The sequence below is a fragment of the Artemia sp. Qi Xiang Cuo genome, chromosome 3, assembly GCF_049724085.1.
Source record: "Artemia sp. Qi Xiang Cuo chromosome 3, ASM4972408v1, whole genome shotgun sequence".
NCBI lineage: Eukaryota > Metazoa > Arthropoda > Branchiopoda > Anostraca > Artemiidae > Artemia > Artemia sp. Qi Xiang Cuo.
In genome coordinates, this window is record NC_142796.1 from 67,628,231 (window position 1) to 67,634,936 (window position 6,706).

The 6,706-nt window shown below is 38.3% G+C and overlaps 1 protein-coding gene across 1 annotated transcript in view; it reads right to left on the reverse strand.

The window, feature by feature from the left end:
* LOC148954447 (uncharacterized) overlaps window positions 1–6,706 on the reverse strand; it is a 29,748-nt gene that overhangs the window by 22,753 nt on the left and 289 nt on the right. The window lies entirely within an intron of this gene.

The following is a 6,706-nucleotide window of genomic DNA, read 5'->3' on the forward strand; positions in this document are numbered from 1 at the left end:
TCAAAACATACTATGTACATACAGATTGTATCAGCAATGGAATATTTTCGGCATGACTTACCATAACAAACGGAAACTTCCAAGGCATCATAAGGGGGATGTTCAACTGACCAAAAGGCAACATGTGCCTACCCCTACTGCTATTAATACTGCTGCTACTACTGTTATTACTAGAAATAATACAACACTATTACTGCTACAAATACTCTAGTGCTACCAATAATACTATGATACTAGTGCTATTAAGGCTAAAGGTATGAAAATGAAAATTTAAGAAAATATTGTGGGAAAATTTGAACCAAATCAAAACTCACTATGTGCATGCAGATTGTCACAAGGGTGTATCTCAGGAATAGATTACGGTATTAAGTTGGGACTTTCAGGGAATGCATAAAGGGGAAGATCAATTGGCCAAAAGGCAATATGTGCATGCTAGTACTGATACTACTACTACTACTAAAAATACTCCTTCTATTGCAACTACTATTAACACTAAGAGTATTAAGATGAAATCTCAGGTAATGTTGAGGGGGAAGCTGAACTAAATTAAAACACACCATGAATATACAGGTTATAATAATAATAATTTATTTATGACCCACATATGAACATTATAAATGACACTGCGGAGTAATGGAAAATATAAAAGAAAAAATAACAACATCATTACGAAATCAAAAAAAAAAAAAAAATACAAATTAACCACACTGGCCAGTCGCACGTAAGAATCAATGACACCATAACGGGAAACAATATTTATATTTTTAACACGGCCGGGTAAATACATCAGATATTTACAATATCTAAAGTAACCACTTCTAAGTCTCCGTAAATCTTTTTTCCTCAGTAAGTGGTGGAATCCAGATAGAAAATTTACACCTGGAGAGCAAAATCTATCATAAAGCCGAGCTAGGCCCTTACGATTATAACGTCCTCTATTTGGGCCTATCTGACCAGATGACACACTAATATTACTTAATGCATGAGTATCCACCTCAGAGCAAGTTTCGGAAATGGACGGACAAAACGATACACCTAGCCACTTGATTTTATCCAAACAAGGAAATGAAATCGAACCGAGGTTTAATGGAGATACAGAAATGCTACTATTAAAACACATAAACTCACAGTTTCCCATATTAACAGATAGGCCAATATCACAAAGTAGAGAAGACAGCTTATGGAAGTTCTGAGCCAGCCCTCGACGAGAAGAACTAACTAAAAGGACATCGTCGGCGTATGCAATATAACTTACACCAATATCACGAAAAAACACAGTAGGAGATAGATGTTTTAAACAAGCAGCGAGGACACAATTAAATATACAAGGAGATAAAACTCCTCCCTGTCTAACGCCTTTCCTAACAGCTACCGAATCAGAAGTATTTGACAGCCACTTAATGCGCACATAAGAATTATCATACCAATATCGCAATGTAGAAATAACTGAATAATTGATTCCGGAACAAGCAAGGGAATGCAAGGCCTGAGCGTGAACAACATTATCAAAAGCCCCAGAAATGTCTACTGCGCAGCAATACAATGAACGCTTCTGGGCAAAAGCTTCCTTTAACAACCGGCTGAGCACATGATGCGCCTGGGGGCAACCAACCCCTCTTCTAAATCCTAGTTGAAAAGACGAAAAATCGCATTAGAAGTTATTTCAGGCAAAAGGACATACTCAAAAATCTTACTCATACGAGCTAAAGCAAGATACAGTAATCGGTCTATAATTCGAGCACGAATCTGGATCTTTACCGCGTTTAAGTATAGGCGTGACACTACCGGAAAGAAAACTACCAGGAACCAGAGATTGAGCTATACAAATCTGGAATAATAACTGCAGGTGGTTCAACAATAATGGGCAATCATAAGCAAAATTCCTAAAGCATAGGCCATCACAATCAGGAGAATCTGATCTTTTTACTTTCTTCAGCGCCCAATATAAATCACTCATACTTATCGCAGGGGCTCTATATTGACAGACAGACACTGGCAGGACCGAACTAAGTAGATTAGAAAAATGTTTCTGAACACACTGATTAAATACGGAAAATATGTCAATAAAATTGCGCACAAAATTCATAAGGCTTAATTCCGACTGAGGTGGGGGAGAACACTTACTGCTGTTGATAACTCTACTCCAAGTCGTTTTACTATTTGGAGCGTCCCACGCGTTGAGCCTTGCATTACGTAAGCAAGATTTGTATTCTTTCTTCGTTTTTTGCTTGACTGTAAACACAGCATCGGAGGAGGGTCGATCGCAAGCGTTCCACAATCGCAACCAAAACTTTGCGCGGTTCTTTACTTTTTTCACTTCCGGTTGTATATTCCACAGGGGCTTGCGAGACCCAGAACGCATGCGCTCAATCGGAACCGCAACTTTTGTGGCCGACTTTAGACATGCCACTATATGGTAATAATACGAATTTAGGTCTTCCTTAGAATCAGGGCACTTTATCGAAGTCTGGAGCAAGTGAAACGGGACTTTAATAGTTGAGAGTAGAGTGCATAAAGCAGTAATATACATCTCATCGTTTATCCGATTCCAAATGGGCTTTTGATACCACTTTGAATAGGGACCCTTAAAGTGGGCTTGAACATCAGGAGGCTCAGCTAGGCACGAAATAGGGAGATGGTCATCATTGATTTTATCTTCATCAACAAACACCTCGGATTTAATTAGACCGGACTTAGACACAATAATATGGTCCAGGTTGGATTTAACGGAGCCTCGATTATGAATTTAAGCAGAAGTCAGGTTCTTATCAGCGATATGATAGACACTTGGCAGAGAATCTAGCAGGAGTTCAGATCGATCAGATGAGGTCAATATGTCAGTATTCATATCCCAGGCTAAGATCCAATCAACATTTTTATCTGCAAATTTTATGAAAAGAGATTTCAGTTTATGGCAAGCTTTAGCAAAAGCAGTAAATGACTGAGTGTTTCGATGATTGCATGGGAGATACACATTTACAAAAGCCATGTTATTACACTGGATTGCTAGAATATTAGCATCAGAATAAATTTGCACATCCCGACCGAATGAAGATAGCGGTGCCGCCGGAAGGGCGACCGCGGGTCTTTTTTGCTTCTCGAATAAATATGTCATGTGTAGCAGACCGCCTTAAACTGTTCGTATTAGCTTTGGAAAGTAGATGCTCCTGTAGGAATACACAATCAAAATTTAGCAGTTCGTCAATTTGCAGATCTTTATCTTTAGTACCATTAATGTTCAGAGAAACAAAACTTAAGGCTGTAGGAGAAGTCATCATGTTGTCTTGGCAAGCGCATTTCTCAGTACCGAGCATTTTAAACTATAAGAAACATGATTTCCTCCGCGATTGGCGCACTTAAGAGCAACTGAGCAAGGGTTGTCCGTGGTGTTTTCGTGAGCCCCAGCACAGCGGGAACATTTTGGTAAATCAGGAGAACGTGGGCATCTATCAATAGTGTGATCTACCTTTTGGCACCGGAAACAACGACGCGGTAATTCTTGGTAGATTTCAACACGAAAAAGCTCATATCCAAGTCGGAGACCATGGTTAATTTCACTTTTCAGTGCTAACTGATCCAGAAATTCCAAACAAAAACATTTTGAATGTCCTATTTTTATAGCACGTACTAATCCCGGTATGCTTTCCTTTAGAGATGATTCTGATACATTTTCAGGGATACCCCGAACAATACCAAGTGCTTTTTTATCAAGGACCTTGGTTTGAACATTAGGTAGGCTCTTAGAGGCTGAGGCGGCAAGGGATACGGCTGACTGCCTATCTCAAGTAACTACAATCCACTTTTTATTCTGATTATCAGGTTTTAGACTTAAAATCCCTTCATGACCTTCAAGCGTATTCAATTTATCTTTTCGCAAACCAGGATCACTTAAATCGGTAGGAACATTTTTCACAATTACTGAATATGTAGGTTTATCTTCAACTAAAGGGGGAGCGGCGGGGGGGGGGGGGAAGGGGGCGGGGTTTGAAGCTTTTCTGACAAAGCGCGTAATTCATTAAAACAGGCGTGTACCTTACTACTAAGCATGGAATATGACGATGCGGGAATTCTCGGGATTTCACTCGCGTTCCTTATCACGAAGTCCGGCACATCTATATCTTCAGAGTCGCATCTTTCAAACGCTGCAATAATATCGGCAATACTATTTTGTTGGGCGTTATTACCAACTCGCCTGGGTGGAACTTCCCTCGGAAACGCTTCCTGGAGGAAAAGCTTTCTCGCATCTAACACATCAGTAGCCGAAAAGAAAATCCAAAGCAGGATCTTTAATCGAATCGTGGGAAATCCCTTGTTCGAGATTTTTCTGTATGAAATTCAACACTGGATTATAAAAAAGTTTATCTTTCGCTCAAATTTCAAGATCAATAATTTTCACTTACAGTAGTATAGTCCATAAATAATAATCCCTTATTCCACTTATGAAACCAAATTGCTTCGATTAGTCGTGTCTGTAAATCATAAACCATAAAAACTTATGTAAATGTCCAGAAACTAGGTTAAAAGATTTAGCAAAGGTTTTATTATAGGTCAGGAACTATAATCCTTTGAAATATTGCGAAATCTAACTAACTTCACTGGGATTATAATTCAATGAAAAAGCTTACTGGTTTGACAATGTTAATAAAATATCCAATTTATGAGAGGTCCGTTCACTTATCAAAAAGACATACCAGCAAAATCAGCTACAGCTAATTGCATTAAGTAAAACTTCCAGGGCTTGATGAGGGTGATGTTCTAGTGACCAAGAGGCTATGTGTTAATACTACTGCAGCTACTAGTGCTAGTTCATTTGTTGTTAATGCTACTACTAGTCCAACAACTAGTACTTCTGCTACTCCTACTACTAATACTGTGGCTACTATTACAACTATAGCTAAGGGTATGAACATGAAATTTTCACGAAATATTGAGGGGGAGGGAGTTGAACTGAATCACAACACGCCATCTGCATGCAGGTTTTCAAAAGGGCATATCAGCAATATCTTAGGATTGGTTTGGTATGTGAAGTTGAAACTTACAGGGTTTGTTGTGGGGAATCTACTACTATTACTACTACAACTACTACTACTGCTACTAAAACTAAGGATACTACTACTAGTTCTACAGATACTACTACTACTGCTACTACAGCTAAGGTCTTAAGGCAAACATTTTTGGGAATGTTGAAACAGTATTGAACTAAATCAAAACACAGTATAAGCATTCTGGTTGTCAAGAGGACATATCAGCATTGCCTCAGGAACAGTTTACAGTATTAAGTTAAAATTTTCAGCATGTGCTGAGGGGGATATTGAAAATAAAAACAAAGATGGTAAAATGTTGAGCGGAGTGTTGAACTAAATCAAAACATATTATGTGCATACAAGAGGAAATTTGTGAATGACTGTCAAAAGGAGGAAACTCAGGAATGACGGAGGGTATTAAGTTTGAACTATAAGAGAGTGAGGAGGGAGATGATCAATTGACCAAGGACATGTTGAGGGGGGATATGTGCATGTTATTACTATTCCTAATATTATGACTACTACTTCTACTGAGGTTAAGGATATCAAGGCAAAACTTTCAGAGAGTTACGCGTTTCAAAGAGCGTTGAAGTAGATCAAAACACACTGTGTATTCAGGTTGGATGCTAAAAAGATGCATGAATTATTTTTCAGAATAGCTTAGAGTATTAAGTTGAAACTGTCAGGGTGTGTTGAGAGGGACATTGAACTAACTAAAAGTCAATCTGTGCATACTACTACTACTACTCCTACTGCTGCTGCTATTACTATTACTGCTATGACTACTACTGCTGAGGCTAAGGGTAGGAAGTTGAAATTTTCGGGGAATGTTTAGGTGGATTTTTAACCATATAAAAACACACTCGGCACAAACAGGTTGTCAAAAGGGCAAATCAGCAGTATCCCAGGAATAGTCTAGCTAAGGTATTAAGTTAAAACTTTCAGGACATTTTGAGGGGGATGCTGAACTAGACAAAATGAAAAATGTGCATGCTGCTACAACTGCTAACACTACTAGTACTAGTACTGCTATTAGAACTACTACAATTTGGTTCAGGGAATATTGAAAAAGATAGTGAACTAAATTGAAACACACTATGTACATGTAGGTTATTAAAATACTGCAACATGTATATCACAGGAAGAGCTAAGAGTATTAAGTTGAAATTTCAGTGCATGTTAAGGGGTGTATTGAACCAACCAGGGGAGGGGGAGACTGAAACTTCCAGAGGAACCTGAGGAGTATGTTGAACTAACAAAAATGCTAGACCCAAAAATACACAATGTGAACACCATTACTACTACTGACAACACAACAACTAACACAACTACTGCTATCACTAAAACTACTCCTGCTGCTCCTATTATTACTTCTTCTAGGGTATAGGGTATAAAGATTATAAGGTATACCCTAGGGTAGGGCATAAAGTAGAAACTTTCATGGAAAGTTTTACTTTGCTTTAAAACTAAATCAAAAGGCACTATGCATACGATGGGTGCCAATAAGACGTCTCAGCAATATCTCAAGAACAACTGAGGGTATTAAGCTAAAACATTCAGGGCTACAACTATTACTCCTTACTCTCTTACTATTGAACTAAATCGAAAGAGTGCAAGTGTATCCAGGTTGTAAAAATGGCATAAATACAATATTTTGGGAATGGTATTAAGTTTTAATTTTC